Source organism: Girardinichthys multiradiatus, chromosome 24 (genome assembly GCF_021462225.1).
Source record: "Girardinichthys multiradiatus isolate DD_20200921_A chromosome 24, DD_fGirMul_XY1, whole genome shotgun sequence".
NCBI lineage: Eukaryota > Metazoa > Chordata > Actinopteri > Cyprinodontiformes > Goodeidae > Girardinichthys > Girardinichthys multiradiatus.
Genome location: NC_061816.1, coordinates 2,301,050 through 2,321,440, shown reverse-complemented (window position 1 = coordinate 2,321,440; position 20,391 = coordinate 2,301,050). Strand labels below are relative to the sequence as shown.

The 20,391-nt window shown below is 40.6% G+C and overlaps 2 protein-coding genes and 1 long non-coding RNA gene across 8 annotated transcripts in view; 2 read left to right on the top strand and 1 right to left on the bottom strand.

Annotated features, from left to right (window-relative positions):
* LOC124861426 (gastrula zinc finger protein XlCGF57.1-like) overlaps positions 1–20,391 on the top strand; it is a 1,067,819-nt gene that overhangs the window by 514,982 nt on the left and 532,446 nt on the right. The window lies entirely within an intron of this gene.
* The window catches only part of LOC124861417 (gastrula zinc finger protein XlCGF57.1-like), a 364,644-nt gene that overhangs the window by 238,939 nt on the left and 105,314 nt on the right, over positions 1–20,391 (bottom strand). The gene's annotated exons all lie outside the window — the stretch shown is intronic.
* LOC124861515 lies at positions 1,563–6,346 on the top strand. The gene is made up of 2 exons (XR_007036634.1): positions 1,563–1,759; positions 6,315–6,346. It is a non-coding gene; the product is annotated as an uncharacterized LOC124861515 (long non-coding RNA).

The window sequence follows — 20,391 nt, the reverse complement described above, 5'->3', positions numbered from 1 at the left end:
CTTGAATTATTCTACCATTAAAATCCCCCCCCTGAACCAATTTTAACCAATTTGAATTATAAACTGAACTTGACTGCTAAGTGTGATAACTAGGATCAATTGTAACGTGTGTAACTGACTTTGAATCTGCTTTCAATCTGTATGACTTAATTTACTTTTTTTGTAAAGTGTCTTGAGAACATATTTGTTGTGAATTTTTGCCACATAGATGAACTGAATTGACTTCTTTAAAATTTCAAATAATTCCATTATCAGATTTTTTATCTGCTAGATTATTTAAAATAGTTACACTCACCACAGGCAGCTTTGTATCATCCTCAAACAAATCAGACTTGAGTGTTTGGGCATTAGACACACCTGATAAAAGAAAGCACAATATGAAATATTACATTAATCCTCATTGTTAAAATCAGATCCATGTTGACAAATTTCTTCAGTCTCTTTTCCTTTTGTTTAGGGAATCTAACCAAGTACAAAGGTTCTGCAACCAACACATTTTTTAGAGTCTAAGTAAAAATGCATAAAACTGAATAATTAAGAACAATGTTTCATCAAAGACATAAAAGACAGAGACTTAAAAATGCCTTCCTTATGTCTTCAGAACTTACGAGCTTGTTCTTTTGAAGCTTTGGGTGTAACAGCACCAACACTGTAAGGAAGAAAACAGCCGAATAAAAATTTAATTTAATTTGAGGAGGATTCAAGAAATGATTGTGAGATTCCTCAATATGCTGGTCTTTCCTTTGTCACCTAAATGTCTTGTTTTTTGGTCAAAACTTTGTATTTGCAGGTTTTCCTCATCTTTACACTGATTGTCATCACATGTTCTGCTCTTTTTTCTGGATAGACTGATGCTGGATCACACAAACATGCGTTCTTTGGCAAAACCTGATTTTAGTTTTTTCCTCAATGGACCAGAAGAATATTGAGTTGGCCTGAAACCAGATGGTTTTTTTCTTTTTAAATGACATGATGTTATTTTGTATAGACTGCTGGTACCAAAAACTGCCTTTCTGTGTGGATGACAGATTCGAACATGCTGACAATAGTGAGATGCCAGAAACTCATTTTGTTACAAAAAGTCATACCTCCATGGAGAGTCTCTGTGCATAACCAGAGGCTGTGGTTTTCCACCCTGAAACAAACAGTCACCGCATTAACACAAGCTCCTCTCCAGGTGGACATAAAGTTTGACTTTTACATACAATCCAAGGATAACGTCCTCTTATTGTACTTTTAAAAGAAACCATAGAAGCAGTCATCATTTTATTGCTAGAAAATGTATTTCATCTGGAGGTTAAATTTTCACTATCCAACAATGTTTAGTTCAAACTGACAAAAATGTTTAACCAGAAAACAAACAAAAAAAAGTTTTAGAGTTTAACATTTCCACAGAAATTTTATTTGAAATTGAAATTTAAAGCTAAAGATTATTTTAAAAGTATGATTTTAACAAATATAGTAAACCAGTTTGTCGCATTTATCAATAAATGTGTGTTGGCATTAAAACAAATTTCCTGACCTTTTTCATTTCTAACAGGAGGAGATTCTGTACTCAACTGAACAAAGAGACACTGAGGATCCAGGAAACCAGAATCCAAATCCAGGATAAAGAGGTTCAGTGAATGTGGTGTTGAAGGTGTGGAGGTGGATCAGTGAGTCAGAGGAGACTCTGTAGAAGGACAGAATACCAGCAGGACAGTCCACATACACTGCTACTCTGTTAGAGATGGAGGAGGAGGAGGAGGAGGAGGAGGCGGTGAGTTTCCCTTTGTTATTGTGCCAGACAGAGTAACCACCAACATCACAGCACTTCAGACTCCAGGACTGTTCATTCCATCCAAACAAACAAGCTCTGAATCCTCTTCTTTTGATCCCTCTGTAGCTCATTGATACATAAACCACTCCGCTCCACTCAACCTCCCAGTAGCAGCGACCAGTCAGACCATTTGTACACAGCAGCTGAGGCCACCAGCCATCAAATCTCTCTGGATGATCTGGGTATGACCGAACTCTGTTTGCATGTGTCACCTTCCTGCTGTTGTCAGACAGTTTGAGGTTTCTGTGAACTGAGTTTAGGTTAAATGTGAGCTGGCAGGAATCTGATGGAGAAGACAAACACAATTCAGTTACTGTGGCCTCCAGAAATAATGGCAACCAAGGTAAAAAAGCACAAAAAGTTAAAATAAAGGCTTTTTTTGTTGCAGTAGCAAAATCTTGCCTTTAATTTAAGTATTTTATATAAATAAGTAAAATAATTCAGTTCAAAAAGTAATAATTTCCTTGAAAAAAAACTCTGTGGAACAATTATTGGCTTCCCTCCAATTTCTTTAATTATGACCAAAGCTCTTGTTAATTGACAAATATTGTTTTAAATAGTAATGTAGGACTTTCTGTGTTCCTGGAATATAAACGTGAAGTGAATTTCAAGAACATGCTAATTAAGTAAGGCGATTTGTGTTGATGAGTCAGGAAATAGCTACAAGATAGCAGCCGCTAATGTGCCCACGTTTATAGTCAGAACAATAGTTAAAACATTTAAAAGAACTGAAACTGGGACTAACAAGGATGAACCAAGTGTATTTTCCACTAAGACAATAAAGACAATGGCTAAGGAGTTCAAACATCTCCGAAGCTCATTGTTAGATAACTGTCGAGAGCTGCAGCAGAGATTGGCTTCGCTAAATCTTCATAACAACCACTAGACTCTGTCTACATGCTAACTGGCTGTTTGTGAAGCATGCTAGGAACAAAAGCTATTTCTGCTTTTGTCAAATGAGATTCAGATAGAGCTTTTGAAACAAAAGATGAATAGTTTCAAAAACACCTCATATCCCCCGTTACCTTTAGAATAAGGTCTGTGATGCAGTGGGTCGGCCTAGAGAATGCTGCATGAGTCCATGGTTTATGAACGCTCTGAAATACCAGGACATATTAAATGCTAATTTGCGAGGCCCTGAAAAAGATGATGGGTGTTCAGCAGGATAGCAGTCCTAAGCATAAGGTCACATAAAAACAGAAATGTTTCCCCAGACACAACATTAACCTTCTTCCATGCCAGCTGAGTATCCCAAACTTAAATCCCTCTGAAAGCTTTTTCACCTATGGTGCATTCTGGTTCAACCGGAATGCCTCCCAAAGATGGAATTAGAAGTCGGAAAGTTGGAGCAACATGACCATACCTGACTTCCGCATTCAAGATGGCTGCTACTCGTATCAACAGCGTCAAACTTTCTTGCTGTGACAGTTTTTAGCAGTTCTGTATTTGTATGTAACATGTAGTCAGTCGTACACTTTCCAGAGTTAATTAGATGTGATGTTTCAACAGTGTTTGTGTGGATAAAATACTTCGTAGAACAGTGTTAATTGTCATTGTTATTGTTGTAAGACTGCTGTTAGAGCTGCTAGCAATGTGAACAAAAACAAACAGGAAACTGGAACGCTATAGCTCAGAGATGACATAAACTCAGACTTCCCAGTTCTGACCTTCGAGGTTAATGGAACGCAACAATCAGCTACAGCTACCATTACTAAGGACCATGTACTAAAAGAATGGTCAAAGACCTCTCTGCATGTCCCAACCTTATGAAAGATCATAAGAAAAGACAATAAAACATGAACAAATCTTTACCAGGGCTTCCAACAAGTGTGGAGGACAATAATATATATGTACATGTCTTAATAATTAGATGATGACCTCTAAATGAATGATGGGAGAGTTTGATGATAGTTGAATGTGAGCTGCTTTGTTGTCATAAATCAACTGAAAAAGAAACTTACACTTCCTCAGATCTTTGATCAACCTTTGGACTCCAGCAGACTCCATCCTGGAAAGAAGAGGGTCAGACCATCAGCCTCTTTCAGCATGCAAACGCCTCCGATGAGAAACAAAGTAACTAAATTACACGGAGAACCTGTGTCTGAAAATGTAAAACATTTTATGAAAGAGGCTGTCGGTTGTGCCTTTCCACTGTGGGGTCCAAAGCAAGTCTGGTTTCATAAATTGTGTCTACTGATAATAAGAGCGTCCTCCTGCTGTAGGAGTGTCGCATTGACAGGTAAGGCAATCCCTTTGCTAACATTGCTTCCACCACGCAAAGTGTGATCTATTTGCAGGTCACAGGAGACAAATGAGTTCCTGGGTGATAACATCACATAGGTGCTGGACTACATTAGTCTTTATGGACTATGTAGCACCATGAAGCAAGCAGGTTTGTTCCCAATCAGAAGCCTTGGATGACGATTAAAGGGGAGCAGTCATGATCTAGAAGCACTAGAAGAAGTGCTGGAATGTGCAGAAAGACTCAGCAGATGAAAAGCTAGCACACCTTCACCACTACCTACAATACATCTCTGTCCACATTGTTGGTCCTACAATACCTGTCCCTTCCTGTCCCCTAACAGTTAAATGCTACATGCAGAAACGACTGTAGACCTGCGGCACTTACCCGTATACTATTTAATTTGGCACAGTGATTTGTTACGATACGTTTACATGTCCAATCAGGAATAATAGACACCAAATGCAAAACTCTTTTCAGTGCATTGTGATCACTTTCAGACAGTCTCAGGGAGGCTCTAAAGCCTGAAGGCAGTTTTTAATTGAGCTCTCCAGATTCTGAAGCAAACGTTGAAGCAGTTATTGTACAGATGTAGCAGATGAAAAGGTCAATACACGCAATATCATAAACAGTTTTTTTTTTTTATCGAAAGACAGACTGATAAATTTTACATTTGAAGATCAGCCTAATTTTCTTTTTTATTCTCCAAGCTTCCTGGGCTAGGGCACCGTTTAAAAGTGTTCAATCTTTTCCACACCTGGAGGTCCCACCTCAACATTGTTACAATCAAGGGGCCAAGGTTTGGTGCAGTATTCATTAGAATGTAAGGTAAAGGGACTCAACATATTTTATTCATTTTGGTTGAAACAGGAGCAGTGGCTGAACATCATTCATGCAGCAGTCAACCCACCCAGAGCACTGCAACAGTTTTCTTGGAGCCTCACCAGTGCAATGGGAGGAGGTTGTAGCCTCAGCATGAGGCACATGTGGCCAAATTCTTGATTATCCTACACTGTGTTTAAATGTACTAGCAAAAATGAAAAAGAAGTAACTTGGAGTAAATTAGTGTTTTTATAATCGTTCCAGAATCAGAGCGCTTGATGGCAGAGCAACTTATTGTTAAATGTACTTTGTTAGTATGCATTGAAATATGCTGACATGCCATCCTCTTAGTGGAGGTGCAAATAACGGCAAATCTATCCTAGCATTTGTGTGATATAAAACTGTAAAAAGTTGTTGATATTAGCTCGAGGACTGGAAGCTTGTTTTGCTGACAGGATTATTTTCATATTCTGTTAAATTAAAACAATGAAAGCATTAGGGGATTGCAGAAGGTGGGATCCTGTCTCAGGAAAATGGTTTTCTGACCCGATTAGAGACTCCTCCGAGGCTACCCACAGGAGAGAGGTGCAAAAAGGAGCTAATAGATGAATATGTAGGTAGGATGAAAGAAAAGCATGAGTGCTATAACGGGGTAAATGGCTGATTGTAGGGGGAAGGTTAGGCAAAAGAATCATAGTACTAAATAGGTGAGCTGGCTATTAAAAGCCTGTATGATAATTTTCTGGCTGGTGGAGGAACGATACCTGAACCAAAGTAAGCTGCTCAGCTTCATGTTTTGGATGGCTGAACCTTTTTTTAGAATCTCATTTTGGGCTGCACAGTGGGACAGTGGTAAGCATTGCTGCCCTGCAGCAAGAAGATCAGGTTTAAATCCTGGCCTGGACTATTTTTTTCATGGAATTTACAGGTTCTCCCTGAGCATGCAAAGGTTCTCCATAGGTACCCCTATGGAACCCTGCAGGGATGAAGGGATACAGACAATGGATGGATAATCTCATACTTTGATGGAGACAATCCAGACGTAGCCACAGGTTCCGACATTGCAAACTGAAACAGAGTCACAATAATAATTAATTATTATTAGAAAACATGTTATATTGTAGACATCAGAGAAATGAAATATATAAGATATATATAAAATATACTGGAAGTTCACCAGGCGGTTAGATGAGAAACAAAGCTAATTGGGGATATTTGTACTCAACTGAACACAGACACACTGAAGAACCAAGTGACCAGAGTCCAAACCCAGCATAAAGAGGTTCAGTGAATGTGGTGTTGAAGGTGTGGAGGTGGATCAGTGAGTCAGAGGAGACTCTGTAGAAGGACAGAATACCAGCAGGACAGTCCACATACACTGCTACTCTGTTAGAGATGGAGGAGGTGGAGGAGATGGAGGTGGAGATGGAGGAGGAGGAGGAAGAGGAGGAGGAGGAGGAGGAGGAGGAGATGGAGATGGAGGAGGTGGAGATGGGTGTTTTTCTGGTATTGTGTCTGACAGAGTAACCACCATCAGAGCAGATCAGACTCCAGGACTGATCATTCCATCCAAACAAACAGTCTATACTGCCTCCTTTCCTCCTGATTCTTCTGTAACTCACTGATATATAAACATCTCCTCTCCACTCGACCTCCCAGTAACAGCGACCAGTCAGACCATCACTACACAGCAGCTGCTCCCAGTTATCAAATCTGTCTGGATGATCAGGATATGACTGAAGCTTCTTCACACGTGTCACCTTCCTGTTGTCTTCAGACAGTTTGAGCTCTAAGTTCACTGTGTTTGTGTCGATTGTGAGCTGACAGGAATCTGATGGAGAGAACAAACACAATCCAGCTGCAGTTATTGATCATTTATTGATGATGACTCCTAAATGAGTGATGGACAGTTTGAAGATGTTGCAGGTGAATCAAATAAAAACACACTTACACTTCCTCAGATCTTTGGTCAGCAATGGGACACCGGCAGGCTCCCTGAAAGTAGGAGAGATCAGACCATCATACAGTTACAGCTTTTAAACATTGACATTATATGGCTCTTATGAAATTGTGAGAATTTCTAAAGCATACATAACTGGTCCCAGTCGCCTCTCTAAACCAACCTGGACGGCATTGGAGAATTTTGTCACCAAAATACAGGAGCAAATGTTTTCAGTTTAAGAGCAGAATAATAATTTCCAGTCTCACAACTTCTGCACTCACAGCTGCTCACTTACAAATAAGCTCTGTTTCTGCGCTCGGATAAAATGCCTCCTAAACAATTCTTTTTCTGTTTTAATCTTTGTCCTTGTACTCAAACCTGCTGAGATATATGAGTAAAAGATGATCTTTATAATGTACAAAACATCCTGATTGTTCTTTTTGAGATCGTGTATTCAAAGAAGGTTCAGTAACGCTGCTGAAACGGTTGGGTTATCTTTAAGTGACATTTCTGATGATACTAAGTCTCCGGAGCTTGCATTGCCAACGTGAACACTCTGAACTTTAGCTTTCAAACCTACCGTGGATCATTATCTGTAAAATGTAAATGATTTTACAGTTCATACGATCAAAGCTATTTACATTACTGCAATGTTCAGGCCATCTACTGTCAAAGTCATGGTTCAAATTCACTCCTGCCTGAAGCTCTGGGATTAAAAGTCACCAAATCCACCATGAATTGAAAATGTCAGCAAGATGTTCAAACTGCAAAAACAGTATTTCTTTGTTTTTGTGATGCATAAAAACAGAAATAACCACAGCAACCCTGTGGTCAGCTGTTTGATGTGGGGTTAATGTTTACTATTTTAATTTATTATATTTACCTCAGGGCCTTTATTTAATGTTGGAAAATGAAAAGAGAAATCACCTCAAGTTATGATGTGAGTTCTATGCCTTTTAAGCATTAAAGTCTTAGGGATCAATACTGCATGCGATAACAAACACTGAAGACATTTAATTGATATTATAAACATAATTTATTAACATATAACAAACCACAACATGAAATAGTGACTTTAAATTTAAAAAATGAACAATGAAAATAATATTCTAACTTTAAGTTATTGCTCAGGGGAAAATGTAAATGATTTATGCTTGATATTTGTAGATGACAGAATAGCACATCTGTAAAAAGTAAAATAAAATTGTTAAAAAAGTTAGTGAACCTCTGCACAAAAATAACCGACTAACTGAGATTAAGCATGGTCTAAAATAGTCAGCCTTCTTAAGTGTTAAAATAATGCAGCTTATCCACCAGTCGGCTGCTGGCTGAGCACTCCTCCTCCTGCTGCACCTCTTCACAGGTGCAGCACATCAGGTGCAATCAGCCTGGCAGGATAAAGAGGCTGGAAGCCAGTCACTCTTCGCCTGAGTGTTAACCGTCATTGGTAACAACAAGCCACCTCTTGTTATTCTGAGCATTCGTTGTAGTCTCTAGCTACCTCTGAGCCAAGCCTGAGATTTCTCCTGAGCATTCTGTGTTCTCCCTTCCACTAACCTTCGTTCCTGTGTCTCCCCTCTTCAAGGGTTTCCTCACACCAGCCCGGACTTCATGCACTCAGTGATGGTGTTAAGGATGAGTTAGCACTGGTTGATGAACCAGACAGCCTCGAGGCTTCAATAGCCCTGGCCACCCGCGTAGACAGAAGACTGAGGGAGAGGACTAGGTAGAGAAATACCCGCAGAGCAAATTCTTCTTTCAACTCCGCACCCAACCAGTCTCCATCCTCCACAGTACCACCACCCAGGACTCCATCCTCCTCTGACCCAGAACCCAGGCAGGCTCAGTCTCAGTCCGGAGGAACAGCAGAAGAGGATGCAGTCATAACAATGTCTATACTGTGAGGGTTCAGACCATTTCATTGCCACTTGCCCTGTTCGTGTTAAGAAGCAGCTCCCTGAGAGAGTCTACTTGTGAGGATGGGGGCACTAGTGGACCAGCCTAAGACCGACAGTCACCCCCATTTACTCCTTCCTATCACTTTAAATTTCTGTAACGACTCCCTCCAACTCAGTGCCCTCTTCGATTCTGGGTGTGAACAATCTCTAATAGCTCAGTCCTTAGTGGACCATTGCAACCTCCAGACAACCATACTCCAAACACCCCTCAGAACTTCAGCACTTGATGGTCGTCTCTTACCTCCCATAACTCATCAGACAGAACTCCTTAACCTAATAACATTTGGTAATCATCATGAACTCAGATCTTTCTACGTGATTTCTTCCTCTCAACCCGCCATAGTTCTAGGTATGGACTTACTTACAACCCCCAGATAAACTGGAAAGCACACCGCATAGAATCTTGGTCCACTGACTGCCTCTCTTCTTGTCTCCAAGGTGCCGTTCCTCCAAGCCCGACCCCAGGGAGGGTCTCCCCTACCGAAAGCCCAGACCTTCAGGGAGTTCCCTGTGAGTACCTGGACTTAAAAATCACAGTTAAGAATAGATACCCACTACCACTCCTCTCTGCAGCCTTCAAACCTCTGCATGAAGCCCGCATTTTCACAAAGTTAGACCTCAGCAACGCCTACCACCTCGTCCGCATCCGCCAGGAGAATAAATGGAAAACAGCCTTCAAGACCCCCATCGAACATGCCTTTTGGACTATGCAATGCTCCATCAGTTTTTCAAGCTGGTATAAATTATGTTCTCCCTGATTTCCTAAATATTTTCGTTTTTGTCTACCTCGACAACATTTTGATCTTTTCCAGGAACCTGTCAGAACACAAACGCCATGTCCGGCTCGTTCTTCAACGACTCCACCTAAACCGATTGTATATCAAAGCAGAAAAATGTGAATTCCATCAACCCACAGTTACCTTTCTGGGCTTCATTTTTGAGGGAGGACAGGTACGTGCAGATCCCGTTAAGATAAAAGCAGTCACAGATTGGGATCCCCCAGAGACCAGAAAACAATTACAACGGTTCCTAGGCTTTCCAAACCACTACAGAAGATTCATCCACAACTACAGTCAGATTGCCGCACCCCTTACATCATTCACTTCCACCAAGACACCATTTTCATGGACACACGAGGCTGAACGAGCTTTTTGTCAACTTAAAGAGATGTTCTCCAAAACACCCATTTTAGTACAGCCCAAAACGGGGGTCGGCGCTGTACTATCCCAACGGTCAGACGCCAATAAGCTCCACCAATGCGCCTTCTTCTCCCGTCGACTCACCCCACCGGAGAGGAAATATGACGTAGGGGACCAGGAACTCCTAGCTATTAAGTTAGCCCTAGAGGAGTGGCAGCATTGGTTGGAGGGTGCTGAACATCCGGTGCTGGTTTGGACCGATCACAAGAATCTTTCCTACTTGCAATCCGCCAAACGTCTAAACCGAAGACGGTCACATTGGTCTCTCTTCTTCTCCCGATTCAACCCCTCGATCTCCTACCACCCCGGATCCAAGAAAATCAAACCCGACGCTCTATCAAGGCAGTTTTCTCCAGACGAAGACATCACTGAAACATCCACCATCTTACCTCCCAGTTGCATCATTGGCTCGCTAGCCTGGGAGATCGAGGACATCATAGCCCGTGCCCTCCAGAAGGAACCCGATCCAAGACTTCCTCCACAAGGTACCACCTATGTTTCCACCTTTGTTCGTTCTCAAGTCAATCATTGGTTCCATACTTCCAGATTCACCTGCCATCCTGGTTCCAGTCTGACCATCGCCCTCATTTCCCGTAGGTTTTGGTGGCCATCTTTGCATAAAGATGTAAGAGAATATGTTCAAGCCTGCTTATCTGCCCCCGGAACAAGTCAAATAATCAACCACCAGCGGGACTACTTCAACACCTAGCCATACCCAAACGCCCATGGTCTCATATCGCACTTGACTTCATTACTGGATTACCTCCCTCCCAAGGTATGACCACCATCCTTACCATCATAGACCGTTTTTCTAAAGCTTGTCATCTCATCTCACCCAGGAAATTGCCTTCAGCCCTTCAGACCGCCAAGCTCCTCGTTAAACATGTCTTCCATCTTCATGGGATCCCCATCGACGTTCTGTCTGGAAACACTTTTGCTCAGCGCTTGTTCAAAGGTTAGTCTCACATCAGGTTACCATCCCCAGTCCAATGGTCTGACAGAAAGTCTCAACCAGGAGATTGAAGCCACTCTTCAATGTCTTACCTCATCCAATCCATCCGACTGGAACCAGCATCTCCCCTGGATAGAATACGCCCACAACTCACAAGTATCTACAGCCACAGGTTATTCCCCTCTTGAGATCTCCCTAGGTTACCAGCCACCCCTCTTCCCTTCAGAAGAAAAAGACATCTCCATCACCTCCGTCCATCACTATATCCGTTGTTGCCGTAACATCTGGACCAACACCATAACTGCACTCAACCGTACTGCTTCCCAGAATAAGAGAATCGCAGACCGCAAATGCACGCCAGCCCCAGATTATCAACCAGGACAACAGGTTTAGCTTTCAACACGTGACATTCATTTAAAATCCATGTCTAAAAAACTTTCCCCCAGATACATCGGTCTATTCAAAATCCAGTCCATCGTTGGTCCTGCCACTTTCCGCCTCCAGCTGCCCCCCAGTCTCAAGATTAACCCCACATTCCACGTTTCCCAGGTAAAACCAGTTCATTCCATTGTGTGTTCTCCCTTCCACTAACCTTCGTTCCTGTGTCTCACCTCTTGAAGGGTTTCCTCACACCAGCCTGGACTCTTATGATCATTAGTGGACTCACCTTTGCCGTTCCAAGCTTCCTGTGGACCTCTGGATTATTACTTCCACAACTGGCTTCCTCCTTACCGCACTACCTGTCCGCCCAGCACCGCAGCCATCCGAGCCCTCTGGTTTGTACCTCCGCTGCAGGCAAGCAGGTCAGAAATCATTCTCCGGACATCTCTCACTGCCTTCATTCCTCAAGGACCTCTCGTCCCTCCCCACGTCGGATCATTATCCAACACCCAGGAAGCCTCTCATTGTTTATCCACACATCCACCAACTTCTTCTATTTACGTCCGCTTCTGTTGCAGAGCTCCCGGTCTCCCCGCGTTGCTGTTTCCCTCTGGATCTGAGTTCCTGTTCATAACAATTCATTGTAACAATAAACCTCTTTAACTGATCTATTCGCTCCTGAGAGTCTTTCTGCATGTTGGTCAGAAATATCCCCAAAACGATGACGTAAACATGTTGGAGAAAAACCATTTTAAACAGAGTCATTTACATTTTAGACTTCTATAACATATCGACACAGCTCACCTTGCTTTAGAAGTTGGTACATTGATTTTAAAACCAGTATGGTCCTTCTCTGACCTCTCACTCTTAGCAGAGACATCAGTAGCTTTTTCTTCAAATCCAGGTTTAAATCTATGAAGAGAGACGGTTTGATTCTATGAATGCTGAGATTTGATGCTACACAAACACACCTTGAGGTTAGCTTGTATAATTAAGTCTGAAAACATCATGCTTTAGGTTTATGGTGAAACTCCTGTGATTTTGGAGATGGTGATCTCACCTCTTAGCTTTGCTCTCATGTTCTCCACACAGAGTGGGTTCAGAGGGAGGGACTCCCTCCTCTCTGTCCTCAAACTGATCCATGCAGCCGAGTTCACATCAGCTCTCACACACCTTCTACCTTCATCTGCAAAGGAAACATACATGGAGTCATGGAGCTGCAGTCCAGCACACACATGATGATGGAGCAGGTGTGCTGTGGTGTGAAGATATTCAGGAGATGTGTTTGTGACAAAGATTAAGATTAGGATGACATCAGTGGTTTCCAATGGTGCATGTGTGAGGGCATGTTAATGCCAAGAATAATCTCTTTCTCTGTAATTATTAATCATATGATAACTGCTCAGAACAGAGTTTATCTGACAGATGTTTTATTTTTTATTTGTAATTAGATATTATTTAGTTAAATATTCCAGAAAACATCATCAAAACATAAGATTTTATATTTTTATATTCACCAATGACACAGTCGTTGCTAAGCCAGTTCATTCATTTTTAACTCATGATAAAACTGGAAGCGATTATGATAAAAACATTGACAGAGAAACAAGTCTTAACTTTGATTATTGGTTTCAAATACTTCAACTCTTGTTTTTCCCACATAACCTAAACGCAGCTTGATGAAAACAACCCTGCAGGCTGACAACCATATATTCATCTGATAATTACTTTTAAATAATAAAAATAAAATAAATAAAAATAAGTATCGTTTAAGAACAACCTGCAGTTACTCATCGAGTCTTGCAGTGAATATAAAGAGCCAGAGCTGATCTACAGCGGCTGTCTGTTCCAGCTCAGGCCGCCTTCAGTGCATCGGACAGCGGGGAAAGCTGCCTCTCCTCTCCGCCTCCACAAGATGATCCAGGCTAGAGAAGCTGCCTGCAGACATCTGGAAGAGAAGCTCCTAACTTCTATCTTCTGAACATTAACTTACTCCACTCTCTGCTGCTGATCTTCTGGTTCTGGATTAAACAGATGTAACGATTTCCCAGTTCCCGCTGGGAATCCGGTTAATGGGATCTATGGAGCGGCAGTTTTCTCCTGACAGCTGATTTTAAAGAATAAAAAACTGATTTCATTACCTTCATACGGAGCTAAAACCTAGAGGCTGAACTTCTAAAGCGAAAGTCAACTTCGGGGAGGGTCGTTCAGGAAAAGAAACCAGGAAGTAAAAATCATTTATATAATATATTCTATATAGCTGGATCCATTTTCTAAGTTTAACCAAAAAATGCTTCGTTGTCTCTTGACTTTAGAAGATATGTTCTGGTAAAATATCTTTTAATTCACTTGAACTTTTTGTGTTGAATTCAATCTGACTTTGGTTTGTCTTTCGCTCCTTTTTCCACCAGAGACACGGAAGTAAAACTAGTCGTGAAAGGTGCTGCTCACTTCACCGCGTTGACTTTTTATATTTTGCTTTTTGAGTCATTTTGTGTCCAACTTTTTCAGCGACAAAAAGAAAACATGCTTCAAACTGTCCGTCAGGAGAATTTCCATAGAGACCATGTGTTGCTTTGTACCTGGAAAGGAGACATTTTATTCTTTTAAGGACTTTTCTAATTGAGATTGAATTGATTTTTAATTTGTAATAAGTTTATGACTTCATTTCCCTGGGATATAAATAAGAAATGACATAAAAGCCTTTTAGTAGAAGCCCAGAGCAGCTGTAAGTATTTGCTATAAATATATTAATTTTGCTTTGACTGATATCACAGGAAAACATATTTATTGCTTTATAACAGAATCATTTTCATGTTATTTCAGAACAATGAAACTTATATACTGTGATTAGTACCTGATGCTGCAAAGAGAGGCTAAAATTCATAGTAGATGCATGAATAACAAAAATAAAGCAAACAGCCACCATCTAAACATGGTTTAAAAAACCAACCATTTCATTTTAACAAAAGGTAACATAAAAACAGGATTACAACAACATCCTCTACATCTCATAGCTTCAGTGCATACATTATGCTGTAATAAAATATCCACTTTCAGACAAACAGTGTAATAAATACATGAACAGGCCTGCTGATCAGAAAAAAAATGTTTACCACTAATTGCTCCTGGCATGAAGGACCTTCTAGCTGGAGGTACCAGTTTAATAGCAGGTGATGCTTATGATCAGCTAGGTTTCCTTCTCTGTTTACAGAGATCTGTCTACATGTGTGTTCGGACCACTGCTAGTGTAGCCGGCTTGGGTTTACTTCATCCAGAGCGCCGATAAAGTTCTGCCTGGTGTAGTTCCGGTTCAGTCTAACTGGTGGCACATTTATTCTTCACAGAATGGAATAAAACAGTTGAGCAGCGAGGAAAACCACCCAGTTGACCTCAGCTGACATTTCTCTATATCTGTGGAGGACCAATCCTGCCATAATTAAAAATACATCCAAAAAGTGCTCCGGTAATTATTTAATCAAGTCATTTATTTCTGTATGTATTCTTAATTATGGCAATTGGTCCTCTATAGTGGTCTGTTTGGAGAAGCTGGAAGCCCTGCATCTATAGTGCCCAGCCTGGAGGTGTGAGCTAGTGCTCACAATATCCCACCACCAGTGGGAAATGAGTACTGATAATAACACATGTGATTAATTTAATAATGATTCAGAGTGATTCAGGACATGAGGTCACAGACAAATAACCAAATAAATCAATTTATAAAATATCTACACAACGTTTGTAAAACCATCAGATTTGTTTCATTTTCTTGTTTATTGTCAAAATAAAACACTCGTCATTCTGTGTTTAACATATTTCCATCATGTTTTTATGTCACAGAGTTGCCTCAGCAAAGAGTTTAAATGCTGCTTTCTGACTAAAAGTGTAATGTTTGAGGGAGGAAACAACTTTAATGTGAAAAAACGTACCGGAAGTGAAATAAATTATTTACCTTTATTAAATAGCTGCAGTTACCATCCCTGTCCAGTAGAGGACAACTGCTCTAATAGTTTGCAGCTCGGCAGCTAAATGAATATCATCATTCTTACTGTTTCCATGATAATTCAACATTTCATGAATATTTTCATAGCTTTAACGTGAAGGTCAGCATCTTAGAGTTTAAAACAGAGTTGTAGAGTTTAGTTTCAGTTGTCTGTTGGAGAGAGCACATAAAGTTAGTCATAGTAGAAGCTCAGCTAATAGCCATATCTAGAGGAGAAACAGGGTTAAACGCTCAGAGACAGGGCCATGTGTCAGCTGTATGGAAGGCGAGAACTGCCACAATTCAATAAAATAAAAAGTCCCAAAATTCACATGTATACACCGGGACATTCTAATGAAACTGGAGATGCAGGTGTCAGAAAACTAAATATATCAACTATCCTTATCTTTAATAAATGCATAAATTACTTTTTAAAATTTTAGTTTTTAGTAATTATTTAATAAACCTTTTATTTCATGATATTGTGCATTAGCACATCATGAATTAATTTTTTCTCTCCACCTTACAAATAAATTCACTAAGCAGAGCTAAAACTGCTGTAGAAAGGTGATTGGTCTGCAGCTGAGTTGCTGTGTAGGTTAACCAATCAGGTATTAGGGTTTATTTAATGAGATACAGACATTTCATGATGTACTTTTACCTTTTTTATTACCAAAAAATGTATAAAAAAAAACAGCTACATTTTTTATGTATGATTTTGTCAAATGTAACATGATATGTATGCTTGATTCAGATTATAATTAATAATTATTTGATTCAGTTTATCCAAATAATCAGATATACCATAGTACTTCATAAGTCATTTATTTTTGGGATTTGTGTCATTGTTAGCGTTCTACAGCAGCAATATAATCTAGAACCTGTTCTAGAGAACGTGGAAGGAAAGAAATGGAGACAGAACGCAGTATCAATCATGTCTTTAAGGGGTAAATATTAGTTAATTTTCTACTAGTTACAGAATGCCATGGATGGAAGCCCATCTGAGATGACCTTGACCCGGGTCCAGACAAGGCTGGTAGCTGTCCTGTCAAATACAAATGGAATGTGACTTTAATCTGCCTGTTTGATTGTGTCAAAAGATATTTGTTGGGAATTGGTGCTATATATAAATAAAGTGAATTAAAAAGCTAGCTGCTGGGTTAAATTCTGTATTAACAGGAAGTGATTCTGTTCATACTGAAGGAACCCTGCAGTGAATCTTCATATTTAACAGCAGTAATGTAAGCTGATTTTATCTGACTAGATAGAAAGGAAAATTAGAACATAGAAAGATAAACACTAGGTCCGGTTGAACAACTGATATGAAGAAAACTATTGCTTACAATTTATCACCATCAATGGGAAATGACTTCTGATGAAAATAACAGTGATCACTTGTGTCTAATTACAGTTTTTACCTCAATTAGCTAAAAATTAACTGAAATTTGACATAATTTCTCTCTGTCCAAAAACTGGTGTAAAAACAATAAAAATGAAAATACAGAAACATGTCATACTCATATTTCCAATGAAGTAAACTAGAGTCAAAGTAGTAAAAAAGTCTTTTAAATGTAATCGTTTATTTCTGATAAAAATGATCATGACAAAAATCCACTGAGTATAATTAACAATGAGGTCTTGGAGGACATTTAATGTCTTCAAGAAGCAAATAATTACCATAAAGTTCTTCAAGCACCTTCCAGTTACATTTAGAAACATCTCTTGTCTAACAGCCTGGCATAGAGACGTTGCAGGTTGAGATCCCTGCAGCCACTTGTCATTGAGATACATCTTAGCACCGTGCTGATGTTCTGCCTGGTGTATTGCTTCAAGCTTGTCCATCCTTTCTGGGAGAGCATTAAAGTTTCCATTATGATCGACTGAAGAGATTATTTAAACGGTTTTTTCTTGCTCCTGCTGTACATCAACATAGTTTCCTCTTTAGATCTTTGGGTTGAGCTGTGGAGAGGGTCAGCACCACTAAGTTCCTGGGGGTGTAGATAACAGACACCCTGACCTGGTCTTGTCACATCAATGCTCTGGCAAAGAACACCCAGCAGCACATGCATGTCTGGCGCCAAATGAGGAAGGTGCATCTCCTCCTGTTCTCACCACCTTCTACAGCAGCACTATCTGCCCCTTTTCCACTGGCTTGTTCTAGCCTGGCGCGGCCCCGCTCGATTTGGCTCTACTCGGTACAGTAACTGTCATGTTACCCACTGACGGTTGAAGCTATGGAGGCTAAATCTGTGCCTCCAGCAGTCAGTGGCTGTGCTGCTATTGATGTTACTGAGGTTAATTGTCACATTAAAGTCATAAAATGATAAAAAATTAAAACATAAATAAACTAAATACTGTTTTTTATTACTGTATATGCAAAAATGTCTTATTTATGATTTTAATGTCTAAAATTATCCACTGGGATAATTATCTGGACCACAGCCCAGCCAGAACTTCTAAAATAAGGCTCAGAGGTTCTGATGTGAAGGGGGGTGGCAGGAGGAGCAGAGAGGAGAGACGCTGCTGTCTGGATGGTGAAGCTGCAGAGTTTGCCTGAAGAAGTTACAATTTTGGGCTTTATGAGGAAGTTCTTGTCTCAGCCATAGAAACAATGAGGAAAAGGACTTTAAAGCCAAAAACCGCAGACTTCTGACCGCGGTGAAGTTAGTTTTAGGTTGGATCTTCGTGCTCCATGTATTCAATGGGCTGCCCTCCAGGTTGATCTGATGAAGGCAGTCTGATTACAGGCAGCTGCTTTCTGCCTGCTCCCTCCTCCAGCAGATGCTGGTTCTATTAAGAACCGTCAATAAATTTCCAAACCACACACGATGTTTCATGGTAGTTTTGTTTTGTGTGTTTTGGGGGAAAATGTTTGTGCGTCTGAACAGCTGATTTTATGCGTAATTCAGATTGTAATTCAGAAAGCTGATGTGTCATTTTTCTTTTCTTTCAGCCTTCAGGCTGGTTTATGATTTGTAAATAGTAAAATAGTTCTTGGGTTTGACCCCTCCGGATATTGTGGTCCTTAATATTATTTGAGCCGCTCTTGAGCTTTATCAACTTTTCCCTGCACTACCTCTTGGAAAACCTTCTCATTTCTCCAGGTCCTATGGCCAATCAGTGAACAGCAGTCTGTTCCCATCACATGTACTCCTGACTCAGCCCTGATCTGACCTGTTCAGGAGTGAGGACTAAAAAAATAGGTACAGTAAAAACAGGAAAGCTTGCAAAGCGAGCCGAGTGCCGTCTGGTAGGGCCAAATCAAGCCAGTGGAAAAGGGGCAACAGAGAACATCCTGACCAGCTGCATCTCTGTCTGATCAGGAGCCTGTCATGTCTCTGACTGGAAGGTCCTGCAGAGGGTGGTGACGACAGCAGAAAAAAAATTATTGAGACACCACTTCCTCCAATTCAAGATGTCACAAAAAAGGGGCAGCCTGACCAGAGACCAGAATGTCATCAGGAAAACCTCCCATCACGACCTGTTCTTGCCTCTGAGATCAGGGAAAAGAATATGCAGCCTGCGGTGCAAATCCCATCAATGTTTACCCAATGTACAATATATGACGTGCATAACTTCTAGTAATTTTGACATAATTTATTCTTTGTATAAGTCTCTTCCTTTCTATATACTTAGGGCTAGGCTTTTGTCACAATCTTGGTAAGTTTGCTAAATTTCTTTAAATATAAATGATGCTGCTATTTTTGTTCCTGCACTTTTCTACTGAGCCAATGCAATGAAACCTTGTCCACATATGTGTTTGGTGATGGAAATCTAAGAGACAATAACAAGTCTAAGCCTAAACATCTGTCTTGTTGCTATGGTCACACATCATAGTAAGAGGCCAATTGTAAAAGACTAACAGCAAAAAAGCACCATACTTCTGACTGAAACCATCTAGGTCACATTCTGAATGTTATATACACTGCCTGGCCAAAAAAAAAAAGTCAACACCAAAAAAAAGGTCACACACAGTAATATTTCCTTGGACCACCTTTAGCTTTGTTTACGGCTCCATTCACATCAATGAGGTTAAGGTCTGGACTCTGTGGAGGCCAATCCATGTGTGAGAATGATGTCTCATGCTCCCTGAACCACTCTTTCACATTTAGAGTCCGATGAATCCTGGCATTGTCATCTTGGAATATGCCCAACCCTCATGGAAAAAAACATCCATTGATGGAATAAACTGGTCATTCGGTATATTCTGGTAGTCAGCTGACCTCATTCTTTGAACTCATACTGTTGCTGAACCCAGACCTGACCACCTGCAGCAACCCCAGATCATAGCCCTGCCCCCACAGGCTGGTACAGTAGGCACTAGGCATGATGGGTGCATCACTTCACCTGCCTCTCTTCCTACCCTGATGCCCCCATCAGTCTGGAACAGAGTCAATCTGGACTCATCAGACCATATGACCTTCTTCCATTGCTCCAGAGTCCAATCTTTATGCTCCCTAGAAAACTGAAGCCTTTTTTTCCAGTTAGCTTCACTGATTAGTGGTTTAGTAAAGGCTACGCAGCTGTTCTGTCCCAATCCCTTGAGTTCCCTTCGCGTTGTGCGTGTGGAAATGCTCTTACTTTCACTATTAAACATAATCCTAATTCTACTGTTGTTTTTCTTTGATTTGATTTCACCAAACGTTTAAGTGATCGCAGATCACGATAATTCAGGAATTTTTTCCAGCCACATTTCTTCCTCTAAGACGATGGGTCCCCACTATCCTAAACAGATTGACATCTTTTGCACGACCACGGGATGTGTCTTTTGACATGGTTGTTTAAGAAATGAGAAGCAACTTATTGCACCAGCTGGGGTTAAATAACTTGTTGCCAGCTGAAACATATTTGCTTATGCAGTAATTATCCAACGGGAGGCTTGTACCTATTTGCTTAGTTTTGGCCAGGCAGTGTATAAGTGAATAGTCATTAGGCATCTGAAAATAGGTCAAGACAGAAACCTTGACCACTGATAAATGATTAACATACAGATAAACCTGAAAAGATTTTCATAAAAAAGAAACATATGGCTTCACTTAACTTCCAAACGTCCCCGACTATTCTATATCCACGCTTTGGGTGAGCCAAGTCCCG